Source organism: Heterocephalus glaber, unplaced genomic scaffold (genome assembly GCF_053883595.1).
Source record: "Heterocephalus glaber isolate CG9 unplaced genomic scaffold, H.glaber_assembly_v1.0 deba00001461, whole genome shotgun sequence".
Classification (NCBI taxonomy): domain Eukaryota; kingdom Metazoa; phylum Chordata; class Mammalia; order Rodentia; family Bathyergidae; genus Heterocephalus; species Heterocephalus glaber.
The window spans coordinates 11,438,374-11,462,020 of record NW_028258308.1 but is presented as its reverse complement, the minus strand read 5'-3'; the positions used below and the strand labels follow the sequence as shown (position 1 = coordinate 11,462,020).

General features: G+C 33.2%; 1 long non-coding RNA gene across 2 annotated transcripts in view; it reads right to left on the bottom strand.

The window, feature by feature from the left end:
• LOC110350789 (uncharacterized) overlaps nt 1–23,647 on the bottom strand; it is a 166,274-nt gene that overhangs the window by 77,901 nt on the left and 64,726 nt on the right. The window lies entirely within an intron of this gene.

Below are 23,647 nucleotides of genomic sequence, written 5' to 3'. Positions count from 1 at the left end.
AAGAGGCATGGGCCAGAGACCAGCTATAGTCCCCAAATTCACGCCCCCCTTGACCCATCTAGACACACCAAGTAGCACTTTCTAATCTCCTAGACATCTCTCAAACCAATCAAGTTGGCAATCAAGATTATCTTTCAGAGTTTTGAATAATATAAAAATAAATAAGAATGAAATTTTTAGATTTCACCATCTTATGTCCAATTTAGCAAAAGTTAATAGTATACCCCAAAACAATTTATATCATGATGCACTGGAATTCATTCTAGCCTTTCTTTGCTTCAAAAACAAACAAAGAAAACATTAAAACATGAATTCTCTGAGGGATTAATTTTTCTAAAAATTTTTATAACAATAAGTCATTGTGTGAATTACATACACACATTCTCTTTCTAACATATATTAATTTCCTTTGTAAATGCTACCATAGAACTTACTTTGCTGAATGTTTTATTGATTTTTCTATTTCCTCTTTGAAGCACCTGGCTTACTTTACTTGTTGATGTTTTCATTGATTTTCTATTTCCTTTTTGAAATGAGATGAGAGCTTCTAAAGAGGTCATGGTACTTGGCAAGAATAAGATGCTAAGTAGTACGATTTTCCTAGGGAATTTCAGTATTAAACTTAGTATTTTTATGCCCAAGGAAAGTAGTGATTAATCTTTATTCTTTATTCTACACCAGTATGCTGTCTCTTCATTTATATTTGAATGTGTCACCTTACAAATTAACTTTGCAAGAAACATGATTTGGGGCTGATTTAAATGCATCAATTTCTATTAGAGTGAATCCTCCTGATTTGTTTGTTTGTTTGTTTGTTTTGGGTGTTGTGGATTGAACCTAAGATCTTAAACATGCTAAGCACATGCTCTACCACTAAGCTATATCCTCAGCCCCTATTACAATGAATTCTCAAAGTTAATAACTATATTTTGAAAAGCTATGTCGAGTCTCATAGAACATATATGATCTTAAAAATTGTAACAACATAACTCTTAACAGAGGTCTTATGTAATCAAATAGTACTTCTGAAAATAATTATTGGGATAATTCTACTATCATCTTCATGACCATAATTTGTAGGAAAAAATCTTCTAACTTAACCAGGATGTGGATTTCTGCCTTAATGAAATGACTGACAAAAAAATAAAATTCTAAGTTTTCTAGAGAATATAATTTTGCTACCTATATAGGATTCAAACATCCAAATGTCATCCATCAGTCAAACAAACAAAAGATACTTGCTTTTTAAAAGGGAGCTATTTAAGGGACATAATGGACAGTCATTCTTTTAGACTTTCCCTGTTCAATTCAGTAGCCACAATACACATATAGCTATTGAGCACTTAAAGTATCACTAATATTAATTGAGATGCTCAGTAATTGTAAAATATATACTGGATTGTCAAGGAAATGAATGTAAGATCACGTAGATAATTTTACATGTATTATATGTAAAAATAATATTTTGGATAGATTCAGCTAAACAAAATGTATTATCAAAATTAATGGCACCTATATCTAGTTTGTTTAACGTTATCACTAGAAAATACAGATCTCTATGGCTTGCACTATACTGCTATTGAGAAGAGTTGTTCTAAAGTCTCTAAGCTCCATTCCGTAAGAGATCATTGAAATGTAATGTTTCTGGATATATTATCTTATATCCCTATAGAAATGACTTTATCAAATTAAAAACTAGTGCTAGTGCAATGTCCTTGATTTGTATGAGATACAATATGGAAAATTGTTAATCTTATAATATCAACTTGTGGTATTCAACATCATTAGTAAAAACTATTAATCAGAAACCGAAGTGCCCACAGAATTTGAGAAAGAGAGAAGGCTCTTATGAATGACTCATTCTAATCTATCTAGGGATTAGGATATGTCAGGAGATCTGTCCAGAAATGTACTTTACATAGGAAGACTTCCAATGCTCCATTGCTTCTCTTGCTGGATTTTTGTCTGTAATATTTTATGTTCGTTATGTAACACAGAAGCAGTGACTCCAAACTTTATATTAATAAATGAAAAGATACCATTTTAAAATTAAATTATAAGAACATTCGCATTCATTGGCAGGAAAAAAAGATAGTATTTACAATGTGTGGCTTAATGTGGTTAATAATGTAGGACAGTTCACAAACACTTATTTGAAGTCTGGAGTAGATCATAGAAAATATTACTTTAGGAAAGAACTCTGTGTGTATGATACATGTCTAGACAAAAGAGAAATGAAGTTTATATGTGTTAGCTGAATTTTCAAAAGCAAGAATTCCATATACAGACCTGTTTTGTCAGCTTTTCAGCAGGTGGTAAAAGCAACAGAGAGCAACTTTCAATCATTTAGAAATACGATGGAAGAATGAGATCATAATTTTGAAGAGGCAGCTGTGATCTAGCAGCTGATGGTCAGCCTGCCTACAGTCTGCTTAGGGATAGAACAATGGGAGCTAAGAAAAAGGAAGCCAGCAGAAGAACAAAACAAGCAGGAGTGTATGGGGTTTATTTGTTGGTGTTTGTTATACACAGAGAGGGAAAATTTATGTGTTTGCCTTTAATTGTGATAGAAGATATAAAACTATGGCCAACAAGAAGTAACTTTGCAATTAGAAATCAAATAAAACATGTAGGATCACATTAATAAAGGGATGTTGGTTTACTTCTTAATGTTATATACCTGTTACATTATAATTTCTGAAATCTTAATTTAATCTTAAATTTCTTGTTATTAAAAGGAAAATAAGGTTAATAGATTGTCTAGGGTTAATACATTGCATACTTATGCCCACATTTGCTATGAATTAAGATACATTCAATAGTCTCCTTCTTAAATATAATGTGTTCTACAATAGCATTTATCATCAACTACATATTTCAAAGTTTAGCTGTTAAGGAACAAAGATGATGCTACATGGAATCATCCTGGACTGAGGCACGAAATGATTTTTAAAGGACAAAAACTAGTGTATGTGTTTTTTTCCTAATAGTAAAAAAAAAAAAAAAGTAATGTGTCATCTTACTGCAAAGCCAATCATGCTTTTAACACCAATCTAGTGCCTTTTGTACTATACATTTGATCAACATAGTTTGGGGATAGTTTTCCTCTGCTGATTGTTTCTCTTTTTATTAAATTCCCTCAATAGATTTGTGTGATGCTACCATAGCAGAACTACAATGGGATTCTCTGCAGGCCGTGTTCTGGTAGACCAGTCAACCTAGGGAAACCCAATCAAATAGTATCAAGAGAGGTCTCAATGCCACATGGAAAAAAAATGTATTTTAGAGTCTCCATAATCATGGAGAAAAATATTTATATGTAATCACCTCTACTTTTACACATTGGGGAAGAGTTAACAATTATATTTTTATAAATATTTCAGTCTTTTAAGAAGATAAGTAACAGAAAGATAAGTTTTACTTTCGGCTGCAAGTTGAATATACAGCCTTACTTCATCAGGAAATGTCTTAACTAAGCATTCTCTAACAGAAAGAGAAGAGTTTTTGCATTACAGTCCTCTGACTTTTCATATATTCCTTATCTTGAAAATAAAAGTTTAAAATGCTTAAAAAAATGTGAATTATCTTGAATGACAGTACATACACCTAACTAAAATGAGTCAATATCATGTCTTCATATTTTTGTTCAAACTTTTACCAGTTTTGCATCTCTGTTTTCCTTTTTAAAAATAATAATAATAGTAGTAGTAGTATCAGGAGCTCCAGTCAAAGTTCCACTCAAATAAATAATAGATAGGGTATTGGCTTGAAGTGTACATAATTACATTCCACATGAGCACTATTAACAACATTATTTGTTGGCTTGAATAAATAAATATTAAATCGTTCACACTAAAGAAAAATTTAATAGTAGTTTGTTTATCCAAAAGGTAGCACATATTTAGTTCTAAAATCTTCTGGTTTAATTCCCAAGTCTCTTTGTAAATTTAAAAAATTCACACCAGCTGTTAACTTTTAAATGATTCTTAATGCTTTACAAATGATTTCTTTAAGATCTCTAGAAATCACATAGGTAGAAAAATCGCACTTTCTTCTATTCCACAGCATTCAGCAATGCATTTTGATATAGACTAACAACTAACCAAAGCAATGAAAAAAACCCTGTGACCAGTTGTCAATCATAGCTACTACAAATCTCCAAGAGACAACCTGCCATTTTTCTAAATATCAGAAATAATCTTGGATCAAAGTGCTTCAAAGTCTACAGATACGAAGTGCAGTCTAGATGTTAAAACCCACTGTGAGATGCAAAGACTGAGTCTGTACACTAGCTGGAACATTCCAGGTTTAAGAAACTCTGTGCCATGTTTATAAACTGATGTACTTTGAATCAGCCATTATATTTCTGATAATAGAGTTAGACAACATAGAGAGATGAAGAGTTCCTGTCAGTCTCACAGCTGAAGGAAATTTTACCTTTTTTCTTGCCAATTCTGTCTTAGAAGAATAATATAATACCTGAGTAAAGTTATCATGGACAAAAAAATCTTCTTTAATAGATCTTACCCATTTTGCATTGTAGAATATTGAGGCCAAAAGGCTTAGACTGAGGCCCGGAGTTCAAGATTTCACAGTTCATAGAAAAGCCAGGACCTCTCAAGACCAATTTATAAATTTCTTCTAACAATAATGCTATCTAAAAAGGATTTTTTTTCCAGGAATTGAGTGCACAACAGTGATGAAATATACATGGAAAAAAAACATGCTTCTTTAGCCAGGATAACATGGATGTGGTCACAGACAGTTGTTCAGATCTGTTTTCCCTTGTTGGTTACCTGAAGCCGTGGGTACCTGTCAAAACTTAAACCCACACGGGCCATGGATTTAGCTCAGTGGTTCCACCGCTTGCCTCCCTGCCTCGCAAGTGCAAGGTCCCGAGTTCAATTCCCAGTACAAAACAAAAAAGCTTAAACCCACACATTAACAGATCAGTGAGATTACATAATTGAGGGTTATGCCAGCCTACTGAATGTGAGACTTCTATATACTTTATCAATTTGTCAGGTTTACTAAAAAATCAAATGATGAAGAATTAAAAACAAATTGCTTACTTGGCTGCCTTCTGGTGTCAATATATAATAAAATTTTTACACTTTTTTTTACAACTGAAGGGCTTGTCATTTAAATATTATTTTGCATTACTTAGTATTATTTTTGATTAATAAATCAAAATTGTATACAGTTATGGATATAATGTGATGCTCTGATGTATGTATGGGATAATTAAATCAATCTAACATGTCTATCACAAATAGGGAACTCATATATTATTGGTGGGAATATACATTAGTGTAGCCACTATGGAAAATGGTATAAAAATTCTCTGAAACACTAAAAATTGTGCAACCATATGATTCAATAATCACATTTCTGGGAGCATATCTAAAGGAAAGAAAATCAGTGTGCTGAGGGAATACCTACCTATCATATTCATGGCAGCATTATTCACAATAGCCAAGATATGGAATCAATCTTTGTGTCCAAAACAGATGGACATTCATTCAGATGAATGAATAAAGAAATAGGTTGTACACATGCACATGAAATATTATTCTGCTTTTAAAAAGAAAATTCTCTCACTTGCAACAACACAGATGAACATGGAGGACATTATGCTAATTCAAATTTTATTTCAAGCTCTATATTAACTAAGGCTAATGATCAACCATCTTCTTGAAATCAGTGCTTGAAGGAGTACAAAACTAAGGTGTAATATTTTGCCTGTGTAACAGTAAAACAAAAGTATCAACTCTAAAGGTTTTTTGTTGAATAGATAGCAAAAATAACTGGACCCAACATTATTTTCTCCAAAGTATTGTTTTTAATGTAAAATGCAATAAGCCTGAACAATTATATTCCTTTTCTCAAGTCATTATTGCAGATGGTGTAGTTTACTCTCCTAAATAAAAATTGGACTTGAAATAAATGAAGTAGTTTCTAGGTTTAATTTAGCTATGATCCAAAGTCACACAACCTCTTTGACCTCAATTTTCTTATGCACAAAACATGTAAGATTACTAAGCACAAGGACAAGTATATTATATAATCATAATACAATGATTAATATATCTATTTATTTACTTGACAATCATGATTTCAAAAAGCCTATCACATCATTGGTGCTGTCATAGTAGATTAATAAATGAGATTTTTCAAGGGAAATTCTTCCTTGCTGTGGGGAGGGCAAATATCACATTCCAAAATTAAAATGCTATCTATTTATTTTCTCTCTGGGTTTTGATCTTCAAATCAAATAGCTAAAAGATCCTTGTCCATTAAGAAATAACCACCTACAATACTTGCTCCTATGGCCCTTATTAATGTATCACTACAGGGGATATATTAAGATCAGAATTATTTTGACATTTACAATAAGGCTTGTGCTTATAAACACAAGGCCACACCATATTAAAGCTTATTAGCATATTATAACTGATTAGATGTTCACAATGTGCAAAGGCAGTTGGTTTCTGCAACTCCCTTGGGGAACAATCTAAAGGCAATAAAAGCAATAATCTCAAATCACAGAAATGCTATTGAAAGTGTGTCCTTGGGTTTATAGCACTAATTTAAGAGGAAATTATGATAATAGAAAGAAAAATATTCTATTGAAATCATTTTTAGGCCATTCATCAGTACTAGACTACATAGCCAATTTGCTTCATTAGTTCAACAAGATAGTTCAAGACCCACTGGCTGCTGTATTCAAACAAGAGTAAGGAGCCCCAGGAAACTTGACAATGCATATGAATGTGTATCTTTCCTCTGACAAGGGAAATGCAAATTGTTCACTTATTCTTGAGTTAATAAAGATGTGTGTATGTATGTATGTGTGTACATACACACAATAGTATAAATAATGTAGATTTTTATTAAAAAGATGTTGAAGAATATATAGGTATACCAAAAATGTTTTAAAAGCAATAGAAGCCTAAATTCAAGTACTAAAAATTGTTTAACTGGGGTGCTATCATTTTATTTGTTAAGGTTAAATATCCTTAAATAAGATCTTAAAGGCAAGAATCTTCAAATAGTAGCTATAACTTACTAGTTACCAGGTACTAAGAACTATTGTAAGCACAGTATATTTAATCTCATTTAATTCTCATATTCTCATGGAGAAAATGTGATTATTACCCCCATTTCTCAGGTACAGAAACCAAGGCAAAAGAAATCAGTGAACTTGCCAAAGAATATACAACTAATAGATGACAAGTTGATGTTGAAAGTCAAAATGTCTGGCAGCGAGGCAAAGAATCCATTCATACCTAGCATGGGAACGTGCCTGTCAGCATTCTCTCCAACAGTCTTCCAGGCAAATGAACTCACTGCTCTCTCCCAGTACCTGAATGGAAAGGCTAGACCCAAGGGGAAACAGGTTGTGTGAATGCATGCAATAAATCTTGTCCTTCTATGTAAGATGGCATATTAGCTTACTATGTTGTCATAACAAAGTATCACAAATTGAGTGACTTCAATTTATTTCCTCACAGTTCTATAAGCTTACACTCTAAGATCAAGATATCAGGAGAATTAGTTTCTAATGCTTCCATGTGGCTTATGAACATTCAACTTGCGAACTTTCACAGATAGAAACAGATCTCACATTACGAACATTCCTAGCTGAGAATAAATTGTGGTACTACTACTGTAGCTCACATTTCTGCCAAATATTGTCATGTTTATGCTGCTATGTGCTTACTGTACAGTGCAACAGTGAACAGTAGTACAGTGCTCAATCAGAATGTCCAGAAGCAAGAGGAAAAGCAGTAGTGATGTGGAGGGGACTGCCAGGAAGCACAAAGCAATAAACATGGAAACAAAAGTGAAAATACTGTACTGCACTGTACCACCATTTCAAGGTAACTGTAAAAGTAAAAATAGTGTGTTTATAGTATTTTTTGTGCATTTTTTTATGCTTTACATTGTATATTTGTGTCAAAGGTATATAAAACTCACTTTTTAAGACTTACAAATGAATCTGATTTGCAAATGTTCTTCCAGAATGAAATTCGTTCCTTAAGTAGGGAATTTACTACATGGCAATCATCTCCTCTTTCTAAGTCTTTACTCTATGTGTGTCTATGTCATTATCTCTTATAGATGTAAGTCAGATTAAATTGAGATGCAACCTAATGAATTTACCTAACCTTACTATTTACTTTCTGATAGTCCCTCCTCAGATAATGAGTGTTAGGACTTTATGAAGACACAATTCAGACCATAACAGACTATTTTCATTAATTTTCATAAGAATTTATGCAGGTCAAGAAACTTAACAAAGCTGCTACAAAGGTTGTATTCTTTGAACATGCTACAATTAGAATGGAAGTTAAGTCAAGTAACTATCGTAATACTTATTAAACATTCACATGTGCATAGTTCTATACTAAATACCCAGGAAATGACCATGAATATCAATTCATGTTGATATGGTTGCTCTTTGAGACTGTCAGAGTGCATATCTGCTTGGTGCCATGAGATATGTAAAGAAATATAACAGCCATGACTTCTAGGTTTTTAAAATCTTGGAAAGAAAAGAAAAAGATTTTTCTTAATGCTAATGCACAAAGCAATACTAAAGTCAATGTCAAAGAGAGTTCACAATTAAAAATGAGTGAAAAAGAAGACAAAGTTTGAAATCAAAAGAGAAAAAGGAAAGTTCTAAAGCAGACACTGGACTGGGAGGGCAGAGTGCTAAGCTTGACTTAGGGCTTTAAGCTGGACACAACTGAAGGGGAAAAGAGTGTAATGAAAAGAAGAGTTTTACTAAAATCCAAGATTCTATAAGAGTGTGATACAACTTGGTTACAAAGGAAAGTTAGAAAGATTATATACATTATCTATAGTCACATAATGTTGTAAGGTGACTATTACTACAATTATTAAAGTATGCATAAAAAAGTAAGATCACCAGGCATGGTGGTATACACCTGTAATCCTAGTACTTGGAAGGCTGGGACAGGAGAATCCCCATGAGTTCAAAGTCAACCTGATCTACATAGTGAATTCAAGGCCAGCCTGAACTACAAAGCAAGACCTGGTCTAAAAAAAAAAAAAGGAATCAAAAGGGTGGGTGAATTAGCAACCATTATAGCATAATAAGTAGATAATAAATGCAGAGCTAAGATTTGGGACAGATGGGCTTCCACCTTCAACAAATTTGAAAAAAATTTGGTTATTAGGATAAGCAAAGCCTTGATATATCTTCATGTTTGTTTCCTCCCTAACTAAAAACCAAATTGAAAAATAAAAAAAGACTCCATGATTAAGTTTTCAATTCCATAGTACAGTTCTTTCTGAGAGCAGGTACTAAACACTGGTTCCAGGCCCAGACTTAACTGAAAACAGTAATGTGGTAGGACCTCTTGGGGGTCAAAAAACTAATATTTCCTCCCCACAGAGCTTCTTTTAAATATTTCTGAGCAGGAAGCAATGCTTTCTACATAGTATTTCTGTTGTTCAGGTGTCCATCACTTTTATTCCTACCTTAAGGCATTAAATATTCCTCTTGTCAGATTGGAATCTACTTATTTCTTCACCACTTATAAATCAATAAATGAAGAAGGCAACTATTCTAACTGCTTTCTAAAACATTTCAAAATTAGTGACACTAAGAAAGCCTAGGAAGCTAACTTTCTAACATACATATTAACCATACTCAGCAGACTACCACTAAAAAATTGTGGACTTTGAGATATGTGGGTCTAGAGTCAATCTTCTGCATGTGGACACCCGGTTTTCCCAGCACCATTTATTAAAGAGGCTATCCTTCCTCCAGTGTGGTTCAGGCTCCTTTGTCAAAGAACAAATAGGTTGTTTCTGCTTCCTCTATACTATTCCAGTGATCCACATAACTGTTTTTATGTCAATAATATGCTATTTTAAACACTACAGCATTAGTATAGATTCAAATCTGGGATTGTGATGCCATCTGCTTTGCTTTTGTTACTCAAAATTCCTTTTGCTATTCAGGTCTCTCCTGATTCCATATGAATTTTTAGGATTGCTTTCTCTAGCTCTGTGAAAAATGTCATTGGTATTTTGACTGGGATTGCATTAAATCTTTGGAAGCATAGTCATTTTGATGATGTTGGTTCTGCCTATCCAGGAACAAGGGATATTTTTCCTTTTTTTCAGTACTGGGGATTGAACTCAGGACCTTGCACTTGCAAGATAAGTATGGAACCACTGAGCTAAATCCCCCATCCCAATCCTTCCCATTTTTTGATGCTCTTCTCAATTTCCTTTTTCAGAATGGTATAATTTTCATTATAGAGGTCACTCATTTCCTCAGTTAAATTAATACCTATGTATTTAATTTTTTGATGCTATTGTAAATGGTATTGTTTTCCTAATTACTTTTTCAGTGAATTAATTATTACTGTAAAAGAATGCTACTGATTTTTTGTATTTTGTATCCTGCTACATGGGTAAATTTGATTATCAATTGTAGGGGTCTTTTGGAGAAGTTTCTTTTGGGTCTTGTAAATAAATAATCATGTCAACTACAAATGATGATATTTTTACTTCATCCTTTCCTACACATATCCCTTTTCTTTCTCTTGCCAGATTGTTCTGGCTAATGTTTCAAGGACTGTGTCGGACAGGAGTGGTGATAATGTCCTGATTTTAAAGGGAAGGCTTTCAGTTTTCCCCCTATTTAATATGATTTGGCAATAGGTTAGTCATAAATGACTTTTGTCATATTGAGATAATGACCTTCTATACCTATTTTCTTCAGGGATTTTGTCAGGAATGGATGTTGGATTGTGTCAAAGACTTTTTCTGCATCTATTAAGATGATCATGTGTTTTTTGTCTTTGCTTTTATTTATATGACAAATTACATTTGATTTGCACATGTTAAACCATCCTTGTGTCCCTGGGACGAGGCCTATTTGATGATGGTGTATGATTTCTATAGTGATTTGTTGCATTCTGTTTGCCAGTATCTTGTTTAGGATTTTTGTATCTATGTTCATCAGAGAAATTGGCCTATAGTTCTAAGTTTTGGTTGGATCCTTGTCTGATTATGAGATCAAAATAATATTAGATTTGTAGAATTATTGTAGAAGTACTCCTCCTCCCCTTTCAATTTAATTAAAATTGTGAGAAGTATTGGTGTTAGAGTTTCCCTGAAGTTCTTGTAGCATTCACCTTTGAATCCATAAGGTCTTGGGCTTTTTTCATTATTGTTATTATTACTGCTTCAATTTTATTCCTGTTACTGGGTTATTGAAGATTTTTAAGTTATCTTTATAAGTATTCAAGATTTTTAAGATTTTTAAGTTCTGACAATTCATTCATATCTAGGAATCTCTCCATTTCTTCTGAGTTCTTCAACTGTTTGTGAATATATGTTTGTGAAGTAGTTGCTAATAATTTTCTGGATTTCTGAAGTGTCAGCTGTTATTTCACCTTTTGCATTTCTAACTGAATTAATTATTGTCTTTTCTTTCCTTTTTTGATATGATTGGCTAAGAGTTTGTCTATTGTATTTATTCTTTCAAGAACCAGCCCTTGAGTCATTGATTCTTTATATTTAATTTAGTCCTCATTTCACTGATTTCTGTGCAGATCTTTATAATTTCCTTCCTTGTGAAAGCTTTGCATTTAGATTGTCCTTGTTTTTCTAAAATCTTGAAATGCATCAAATTATTTATTTGGGCCATTTTGTTTTTCTGATGTGAGCATTCACTGCTATAAACTTCCTTCATAGGACTGTTTTTACTGTGTCTCATACAATCTGGCAATATCATTTAATTCTAGGCATGTCTTATTTCTTCCTTAATTTCCTCAGTGACTCATTTATTATTCAAGAATGTGTTATTTAATTTCCATATATTTGCATAGTTTCTGTTGCTGTTGATTTCTAGTTTCATTGCACTGTCATCTGATAATTTGCATGGTAAAATTTTTGACTCTTACATTTACTTAGGCACACTTTATTAGCTAGTATGTGGTTTATTTTGGAGAAAGTACCCTGTGCAACTGAAAAGAATGTGTATTCTGCTGTATTTCAGTTTAACATTCTGTATATATCTATTAAGTCCATTTGTTCGAAGGTGTTTCTTCAAGTCTAATATTTCTTTATTGACTTTTTGTTCAGTTGATCTGTCTATTAGTGATGGTGGGGTACTGAGATCCCTCATTCTAATTGTACTGATGTTTATGTGATCTTTCTTGCCCTAGAGTTTGTTTTACAAAGTTGGGTACACCATGATTTGGTGCATATATGTTTATAATTGTTATCTATTCCTGTTGAATAGTTATGTTAACCAATTTGTAATGTCCTTCTTTGACTCCTTTGATCAGCTTTGGCTTGAAATCCACTTTCTCTGAAAATATGACAGCTACTCCTGCTTGTTTCATGCTCCGGTTGCACAGAATATTGTTTTTCATCATTTATTTACTTTATGAATTTATTTTGTGTTAAATGTGTTTCTTGTATACAACATACCATTGGATTTTGTTTTTTGATCCATTCTGCTGACCTGTCTCTTTTGATCGGTGAATTGAGTTCATTTACATAGACAGTTGACAGTTATAAATGATAGTGACTCATTTTTGTTATTGTATTCATTTCCTGTTGCCATTTGGTTTTCTTTCTCTTCCACTTAATTGCTAGCCCTACCTGATGCATTCATTTTATTGGATATTTTGGTATTGTCAGCTTCATTGTCTCCTTCTAGAACACCATTGAGAATTTTTTGGAGCGTTGGTTTGGTGGTCATGAACTTCTTTAGATTTTTCTTTATCATGGAAATATCTTCTTTCTCCATCTATTTTGAAAGATAGTTTTGCAAGATATAACAATCTGATTTGGAGTTTATTTCCTTTTGTACCTTGAAACATTTCATTTCATGCTCTCCTTGCCTTTAAGTTTTGTGTTAAATAAATTGTTGTGATTTTCATGGGTTTTCCTTTATAGATGATCTGTTGCTTTTCTCTAGCAGCTTTTAAGATTCTGTTCTTGTGTTGGATTTCTGTTATTTTAACTGTATAATATGAAGTGGTTATTTTCTGATTACGAACATTTGGTGTTCTGTTTGCCTCATCTCTCTGTAGGTTAAATTCTTTTTCCATGTCTAGAAATTTTTCTGCTATTACTTGTGTAAACATGTTTTTTATGTATTTTGTTCTGTCTTCTGATTTTTCACTAATTCCAATTACTCTTCTGTTCGTCCTCTTCAAGTCATTTAGGAGCTATTGTATCTATTTTTCATGTCCCCATGTTGTTTTTGAGGCATCTCTCATTAATTATCATTAACCACAGCCCTGTCCTCTAGATCTACACTCTGTCTTCACATTGGTCACTTCCCCTACCCTTACTTTCAACTGTGTTAATCGCCTGGATTTCTGTTTACAACTTTTTATGGACAAACATTCTTTTCTATGCTGTTCATTCATGTTTTGCATCTCTTTCTTTAGCTCCACTAGCAGTTTATTAGTATCATCTCCAGACTTGTCGATCATTTCATTCATTAGGATTATTATCTGACTACTTATATTTTATTTAAATTCACCAAGCACCTTGTTGAACTATTTTACCACCATTTATATCTTTTCAGACATATCTGCTGTGTGGCTTTTTTTTTCCTACCCTTCAGTGCCTCCTAAATCAGTTTTGGGGGAATTGGGATTTTTGAGAATTATTCTGTTGCCTTGTATTTCAGATTTTTTTTTTTTTGCTTCTTTATCTTTTGTTCTGGGGTTTATAAATTCTGTAGTGCAGTGCCCCATTCTTTGAGAATGAGTCACATTATTTTTATTACCCCTAGGCAATCTAGATATTGAAGTAGAGAGAAAACTATTTGTCAGTCAGTACTATGTTACCATGGCTATGTAATAAATTCAGTGGCAATAACAGCATCAAATGTCAACTGGATATTGACAAACCCTAGGAGCCACTCATGAATAGCCCTTTACCAGAACAATGAGGACTACAATTTCAGTGAAGACAATGTTGACCTATAGTGATACAGACAACTAATTTCTGATGGATGTAGGCAGCAGTGTCAGAGCTCAAACATACCACCACACTAAATGCCTTTTTTCTTCAGAACTGTCCCCTCTGATGATTACACTCTACAAACCTGGACTCCCACAACAAAATACAGGCTCAGTGATCTTCCTCATCTGAATCTGAGCCTCACAGGTGCTCCCAGGAGATCCCTGTTATGCTCTTATCCCCTCCAAGCCTATCTGCCAAGGCTGTTTCTCACCCAGTCTCTGTAGTAAGTTAATGCTTCAGTCTTGAAGCAGAATTCTCCTCCTGGGGGGGGTTGTCTCTTCTTTGATCAGGTCAGTCTGTTGGTTGTCACCTGTTTCTCTGGTGTTGTGGAGGATTCAAGAGGGTGGGTGGCATCAGCTGGGGTTGGGACATGTGGTTCACAGGTCCTCCTGGCTCATTGCAGGACCCAAATTTTCACTCCTATACCTCTCCTAACTCTCTAATATAATTCTGCTCTATAATAATCATTCAATTATATGTAATTTTGTATTTTTCTTTCTGCTTCAGAAAGGGACTTATGTTGTATATTTATCCTTCATTGCTTGAGAACTGTGCAGAAACCATAGTATTTCCTCCAATACTTATGTACTATTTGATTTATTTAGAATTTAATATTTGATTTTAATTATCGTATCAATAAAGACTTTACCAGAGAACTTTTGTCTGCAACTGATACTATTTGCATTAAAGTGCCAGTTATGTAAGACAAGGTAGTTAAGTTGCTTAACTGAATAAAATGATTAAATTATTCACTGTAATCATATGTTATTTAAATGCTAGTTATTCCTAAGGTTTTAATTTTCAAGTCCATTATGATGTCAAGCTAACTATATTATGATACAAAAGTTTTATTTTAATAGTGGTGTAAATTTTACATATCTAAAATGCCATAAAAATATATCACATTGGCTCCAATTTAAATTGCAACATGAAATGAAATGAAGAAATACCCTTAACTGAATGTAATGTGTACATTTCACACTGATGATGAATGGAGTATGGTTGCCCAGACCTCTAAAGTAGTCAGAATATCACAGGGGATATCCAGAGATAGCAGAAAATACAATTAAGAACAAGTAATGTGCCCCCAAAGTATCCAGTCTTGCTCCTTAAAGTAAGCTAGTGCTGATGCTAGGGAACATAGGGAAATCCACTATTGCACTGTGAGCAAATGCGCAGTTGCTCTGTGAGAAACATAGTAATGTTTGTCAGTTTATTTGCACTCTAAAAGTTATTTGTGAATTACTTAAAACTCCCTGATCTCATGAGTCAAATCTGTCTGGATTTGACAGAGCAAGAAATTTTGACTCCAAAATTAAGGCTATTTAGACCTGAAAATGTCATACATAATGTAAGAAAAGTTAACCACTTTAACATTTTAAAGAGTTAAACTAAAATCTATCAGGTCTCTTAACCAATGGTTTCCTAAATTAGTTAACTGCTATACAGGGCTTTGTTTTTTCTTTTAATTTCTTTTGGGAATGCAGCACATGTCTTGTTATCCAAACTTACTTTCCTAGAAGAGTACTGACATAAAATAGGCACTTGAGATATGTTTCCTTATAACTCAACCTTTAAAATATAGAACAACAGAGACTGTATAAAAACAATCACAAACCCTAAACCAGATATAATTGTATGCTTTAGAAAAACTACCATCTAAGCCCAAGCTATATGCACTTAGGTAATAAATACTGAAACACATACAGAATTTTAGAAGATTAAGCTTAATTTTAGAAGCTTATAAAGTTCAATAACTAATACTAACTGGTACTATTATATGGTTCTGAGAGCAACACATTGAGAAATATGATTGCAGTTACTTGGCCAAGGGTAATTATAGCCACAGAGAGATCTAGCCCAAGAGCAAACTTTCAAGGTGAAGGGATTGTGTGCTATATTTCCTTTGTATCCTCAGAACCAAGCAGAATATCTAGTCCTCAATAAATGTTTCTTACAAGAATTAAAGGGGAACAAATAAAGAAGGATTTCTTGAGTGAGAGACAATGGGGAAGTTTTCTGTTAGGCCCAAGACAACAAGGTTCAACCTAAGAGATTCAAGAAAGGAGGACCAGGGGAAGATTAAGGTAGGGTAGGAGTGGGATATGTGGGGAAGGGCAACCACATTAACACTTTGTCTCTTTTAATGATATATCACTTCATTTCTCACTTCTCCCCTCAGGTCTTGTTCTTCACTACTTTTTACTTCATTTCAATGCCCTTTGTTTCCTTTTCTATATTTCATTGCTTCATTTTATTGATCTTTTCCAGCTCTAGTAACCAGTACTTACTGACTGCATTCTCTTTAACTCACTATTTTAATTATACTTTGGTTCAATGTCTTGAAGCAAGCTAATAATAAAATGTTTTTAATGGACACATTCTACTACTTTCAGCAGATTTCAAGAGAGATACATGAAAGCACCCCACAAGGCTGACAGTCAATAGAATAAAGAAATATAACAGTCTTTAGTTAATTATGGAAAGAAGTATTATTCTTCCTGGCATAAAGGAGTAGTGGAGGGAAAGTGAAGAGATCTCACTAACCAACAATAATCACCTTATAAAAACAACTGAGATTCCTCTTAATACCATCACACTTGCAAAATTCTGTCTGTGGAACATTTATTATAGGTGCAAAAGTTTAGCAATGACAAAATTACAATAATGTCAAAATGTTTTTTTAAAAAGATAACCAAAATAAAGACAGCACTGCAGGTGAAAACAATGTTTCCACCAGATGAAAGCCAGGAAATAAACTTTACCTTTTGTCTATTGAATGGATTCAATAGTTTAGAGAAATATGATGATAATATGATTAGAACTCTCAGTAAGAAAACATTGAAGGTGTTTAATATCTTTATGTTGAAGTAAAATATACATGCAAAAACTTATAGCTGTCATAAATAAATAGATGAATGACATTTTCACTAATCATGCATATAATTCCTAGATCAAAAAACAAAGCCTTTTCAATATCCTGGAAGTAGTTTCCCTTCCCTCTTTTAGTTATTAGTCAACTAAGCCCAAGGGTGATCGATAACTTATCTTCAAACATCATGCTTCACATCTGCCTGGTTTAGTACTTTATACACTATTTAATATAATTTGTTATTTACTTATTCATTACACTACTGATGTTTAATATTTTAAAATAATTTTCATTTGAACATATTTTCTTAGAAATATCATGAAAAGAGAAATCACTGTTAATGAATATTTCATATAAAAAGTCATCGATGATATGGTTTTTAACTTTGATGTATTTGAAATATGTCAGGGATCATGTTACACAGTTGAAAGTTATAATAGAATCTAATAAAGTAAATGAAAATACATATTTCATTTATCAATATTAATTTGTAAACATATACACCAATGTTTATTTGAAGAAATAATTCTATGGAATTAAATTTAAGTAATATTTACCTTAAAATAACAATTATTAACAAATAATCATAAACTTCTATATTGTTCTCCAGAAACCTATTACATAAGAAAAGACAGAGGTACTCTCATATTTATAATGGATTATAGGGGTTAATAATGGGTTCTAGGGGTTTTAGCAATTGCCTACTTCAACTTCTAAAAGTGCAAATGCAATAACAATCTGTAAAAACATAAGCATAATACCAAAGAAAAATAATCTTTATATACTCTGAAATTGTCCTATACCACCTGACCCCCAGTCAGACATTCTTACTGTACTTTAAAGGAGCCATTTATAAATTAGTGTATCTGGAAGAGACTAATCAATTTCTTCAAATGGTATGAGGATTTCCTGTAATCAGTGGTTGAAAAACCAGAGTATTTAAGGCTAATAATATAATATAGGAGCACATGATAACTAATGTAAAATATTTTAAGTATTCTCATGTGAATAATACAATGCACTTAATCTAAAGTTTTCTTGAGGGTAGAACTTGCAAAAAATAACAGGGAAAAGATTTTGCTAACTATGTTTTAAAACAAACCCTACCTAATAATTATGATTGTCCAGCAATAGAATTGGCTGACTCAGAAGGCAGTTTCCTAGGAGAGTAGAGCCTAACTCTCATAAAAATAATTTTCTTCAAGTTTAACAAAGTGCTACTTAACAATTACAATTTTCAACAACAGAATTTTCTAACTCAAAAAGATAATGAGTCATCTACTTACCACATATCGACCAAGAAGAAAGACAGTTCTTTTTTTTTTTTTTAGGTACCAGGGATCGAACTCGGGTCCTTGTGCTTGTGCAGCAGGTGGTGAAACCACTGAGCTAAATCCCTAGCCCCATGAAAGACAGTTCTTAAGGATGTTTCTGTCTACATAAGGCAGTAAAACACACTATAGAACTCTAAGATCTTCTTAAAATAAAATTTTTAAATTAATATTATTCTCTCACATGATAAATTATAATTATATACAATCATGGGTCCTTGAATTTTAACTTTTAATGATCTTATATTTGTAGTTATTAAGAAACTTTTTATATTATTTATATTTCTTTAAAAGGCTGACATTATATGGTTAAATTTTGTAATAAGTTTTAAACCATAGGCAAAATGTATACTTTTAATCAATAAAACATACTGAAACCTTGTGCACTACCAGTGAATTGTCAAACTATTTTATATGTCAATAGGCTATATATAAAGGATATATTTTATGTACACTTTATATCAATCAGGATGACCTAAGTAGTAAGTCAGGAACAAATAGCCTCCAAGTCTCAGTCGCTTGAAATGATAATTTAATACTGGATCAAATCACATGGCCAATGCAAGGTAACTAAGCAAAGTTTCTGTCTTAATCACTTTCTTGTTACTGAGACAAAATATCCAACACCCACAACTTAAAGGCACACTTCTGGCTTGCAGTTTCAGTCCATCATCAACTGGCTTCAAGGCAGAAACAGACAGATGGCAGAGGGGTATAGTAGAGGAAAAAGTGCTCAAACCTACGGCAGGCACAAAGCAGAGAGAAAAGGAAGGCACCTAGGACAGGAATACACCTTTCCAGACCAAGCCCCAAAGGATGAGCATCTTCAACCAGGCCCCATCTCCTAACAGTACATTTAGCACATTTAGCTATGTACTCATCAATGGATGGATCTATTGATGAGTGTAGTGCCCCCAAGATCCAATCACTTGCTACAAACATGAGAATTTTGAGGAATTTCAGATCTAAACTGTAACAATTCCACATTTTCCTCATTCCCGAACTCAAGTTGGCAAAGTTGCTGGTCTCGACAATATCAATGATCATTGCAACAGAAAGACAAAGAGTAGCAGATCACTCACACTCTTATAGCTCTCACCATATAGGCATGTACAATTCATCAGCACACTAAGTCACTGGCTAAAACAAGCTGAATAATAAGAAAGTTTAACGATGGAAGTTTAACAATGGAAGACCTCTTCCTCACATCCACTCTTCTGTCATTTCCTTAATGTTAGGCCTGCTCCTGAGCATAATGACCATTCACAGAAATCTTGCACAAATTTCTCTATAGCCTTAAGCAACCTTATGCAGCACACCTATGGCACAAGGATGCTAGCTGAGGCTGGCTTGAAAGAAATGAAAATGCTGAAACTGGTATAGATTAAATCATTTTGTATCAGCGCCCAAATGAAAGTTTGTTATTGACTTGTTATTCAATGATTGCAAATGAACTTTTTCTGGAAATCTTAAGATCTATGTACTAATTTCATCTAGTACCTACAGATCTTGAAAAGATTACACTTGACCTTCCTAAGAAAATGAAGTTGAAGAACAAATTACACACACACACACACACACACACACACACACGTGCACACGCCTCAATTTCTTGCTACATAAACTGGAAAATTAAGTCAATGTTCATTTACAACAATGCATTATTTTCACAGTATACCCTTCCATTACTATCTTTTTCTCACTGAAAACAAAATAAAATTTAAAATATCAGTCTAAAGATATTTGTCTTTACTTTTAAAAATTCATCTTTGTGACCAACATACTAAAAGATATATCTGTAATCCCAGCACTGAGGAGCCTGAGGCAGGTGGATTGCAAGTTCAAGTCCAGCCTGAGCAATTTAACAATTTAGAGAGACCCTGTCTCAAAATTTAAAAATTAAAAATTAAATGGCTGAGAATATCATTCAGCATGAAAGCCCTCACTTCAATCCCCAGCACCACAAAAAAAAGTAGCTGTGAGAAATACTGCCCTGTTTTAACAATGAAACATTCTAGAAACTGAGGTGTTTTTTTTTTCCCTTTAAGTGACCTTAAAAGAAAGTTAGCTATTACATGTGGACTATTTTTCTTCCCTTCTTTCCTATTTTCCCTTCCTTCCTTCCTTCCTTCCTTCCTTCCTTCTCTCTCTTTCTTCTTCTTTCTCTCTTTCCTGTTTTGGTGTATTGTTTTTTGCTTTGGCTTGGCTTTATGCAAGTGCTGAGGATTGAACCCGGGGCCTCAGGCAGCGCAGGCAATTGGTATGTTGACTCTTGATGCTTTCAAAATTATTTTCCTGCATGCTTCAAACATTTCCTTCTTTCTTCACCCATTTCCTCTCACATGTTTTCTTTCTATTTACCCCTGCTTGTCTAGAGAGCTATTTCTCTATTTTTTTAATTGTCTTCTAACTTGTCCTGACAGGTTCTCATGAAACCATGCCTATTGATAAGAAACAGTTCAGACAGGTTCTGTACCTAACAAATATGAATGGCATGTTCCACATGTCAAGAAGGGGACTAGATATAAGGAATTAGCAGTAAACAAGCTGCAGTTCCCGTCCTCAATGAAGAAACAGTCCTTAAGGCAGGGCTGAAAAATAAGTAGGTGGATATGATAGAGTCTTCATAAATATAAGCAAGTTTTTCATCTTCACTTTCCTTAAATATTTAAACACAATTAGTTCCAAATGGAACCATTTAACATTGGTTGCCAAATGTCCAGGACTAACTTTGACTGACTCAAATTCTTAATGGACATCATTCAAATAAAGTTTCTTGTAATCTTTACCAGGAAATATAGGATCTATAAGTATGAAATAATCCCAGAGAATCTGTACTTTTCAAAACTCCCAATGAGATTCTGATACACAATCAAGGTTTGCAATGCCTGCATTAGAACAAAGTGAAATAGCCTTTGCTGAAATATAAATATATACACACAAAAAAGAAAAAATAGGCAATGAAAAATATTTTAATGAAATGAGTAAGAATATACTGGTGTATTAATAGAAATCAAAGAATAACAGGTAATCTATATCTAATTGTGAAAATAACAATTTATTGGTAACTTGTGGGTATGGGGAAAATTATTTAACATGAGAAAAATGGGGCAACATCTAACTTAATTTGTATAATAGTAATGAGAGATTAGTAATAAAGAGAACAGCTAACTACAAAATATAATCCTTACCAAAGTAAAATTAAATGAATAAACTATTTACATAAAACAAATTACATATACATAATCAATAATCTCTATAAAACCAAAGGAGATGAGAATTATTAAAGGAAATTAATGTTTTCCAAAAGTTAGGAAGCTCATCCAGTAAGGAAAATATTTTGAATGAAATGAACCAAAATAGATAAATAAGAAAAAAAAATCAGTTTGAGAAAGAGTCATTTGTGAGAGTTAAAGAGATTATAAAATGAAGTTAAGAGAGGAAGTGATAAATAAGTCAATATATATCAATTCAAGCAAGGAAAGGGAGATTGTGCAAGAGTGTAAAGTACATTCTAAGGCATTTTTCAGGTACCACGGGAACTCATATGAAAACTTTTTGAGCAAAATACAGAATGTATATCTTATACATAACCACACAGCTAAATGCCCTAGTTTAATCCCAGAGATGAATGTGGGAAATCAGCCTGCAAAGTGGGGCTTGGGATAGGATCATTTAAATTCTATTGTATGTCTAGATCCCAAGCCCTGGGAATAGAGCATCCATCCACAAAGAAAGGAACTGAAATCGGCTGATAGTGCAGAAATAAAGGTGTCAGACAAAGAAAAGAGACACTAAAATTCAGAATGGACTGTGTAGTTCTAATGAATCTATACAGCCATGCAGGTAATGTTTTGGTTGAAATCAACAGAGCTATTTGATGTGACATAATGCTATTACATGAAAAATTGTGAAATCAGAAACCTATCAGAAATGCATTAGAGTGAAAAAGAAAAATTACGATGCACAATTTATCACATTCAATGCAGCCAAGTAATGTAGGGTTAAATGAGAAATAGTTTCAATTTTTTGAATAGTTCTCAAAGTAGAACATAATATTCCAGAACATATCAAATGCTCTCCAAGCATAAGAACACAGATTAACATTGCAAGCAAGTGTGAGAATTAAGTCTGTCTTTGGAAAATTATGGACAGTTTGGGTCATCTCATTAGGGGATTGGTCACATTCCGTTGCGTGACATCTGACACTGTTTTTAACCACATGCCTGCTTCTTCTATTATTAATTTCTACCTAAGGGCAAATGCCAAGAGAACTTACTTTAGTTTCTACCTCCTGCTGCCATTTCAACTGTCAGGAACAGCAGGAGCCAAAAATGAAAGGCACCATCTTAAAGAAAAGCTGTGCCACAGTGTCATTTTAAAAACTGACAGCTTTGTGCAGTCCCAAATCTTAAGGAAAAGGGATTGTCACTTGTGCTTCCCATTGCCATTTTGACAAAGGAACTCATTCTCCCACATCCAAAGGCAGCGGTCATTTTAAAATGGCAAGTAGAAACATATTTGCAAGTGGCAAGTGGGAAATTCTTTACCCCAACAACAGCGAAATATTGTGAGATTGGGAAATACTGTTCATCCAAAAAGAAAATGTGACCCTTAAGATAATGGAGTTTAATTTACAATGGAAGAGAGCACACAATGAGCCCAAGATAATAAAGCAATGTTAGGATTTTACTTATTTTTTTATAAAAAATAAAGAAAAAAATATATTATCTTATAGATAAGGTAATTAAGGAAAAGATGGTTCTGAAAGGTTTAAGATGCTAAAATGAACACCTGCTTCAAGGCTAATCATGTAAATCCAAGATTTAAAGAAAATGAAAATTTATTTTCAGACACCAAGATTCCAATGTTAAGATAGGGCCAAAGGGTCCTGAAACATTTCTTTCCTCAGAATGCAGCTGCTACTGAAAATAGAAAAAAAGAATAGGTGTGATAGTGAAGCAAGTTTTTGGAGGTACAAATGCTGCAGGTAGTTCAAACTGAAAGGAAAATTAGGTTAGATATGCACTCTTTCTTCCCTTCAGATAACTGTAGTCACACAATATAAAGCATTCCAGAGAAATGTGAACTACCAAAATTGCCAAGTTTCTTTTATAATAAAAGATACGCTGATTTCAGTTTTGTCTGCTTCATATGAGAATGGACAGTATTTATATATACAAAGAAAATGTCAATAGCAATTCAGGGTACTATGTGTGGCTGGGTTGCTTTGGCATTTGATTGTAAGTGAGGTCGGAGCAGGCAGAAGAAGAGATATTAATTTATTCAAGCACTTGTCTCTTCTTTGTTCAATTTCCTCAGAAAGTATAAACCAAACACATTTCAGACAAACAAGAGTGCAGGCACAGGCCAAAAAGATAATAAAATTTAAGATAAGTCCAATTTG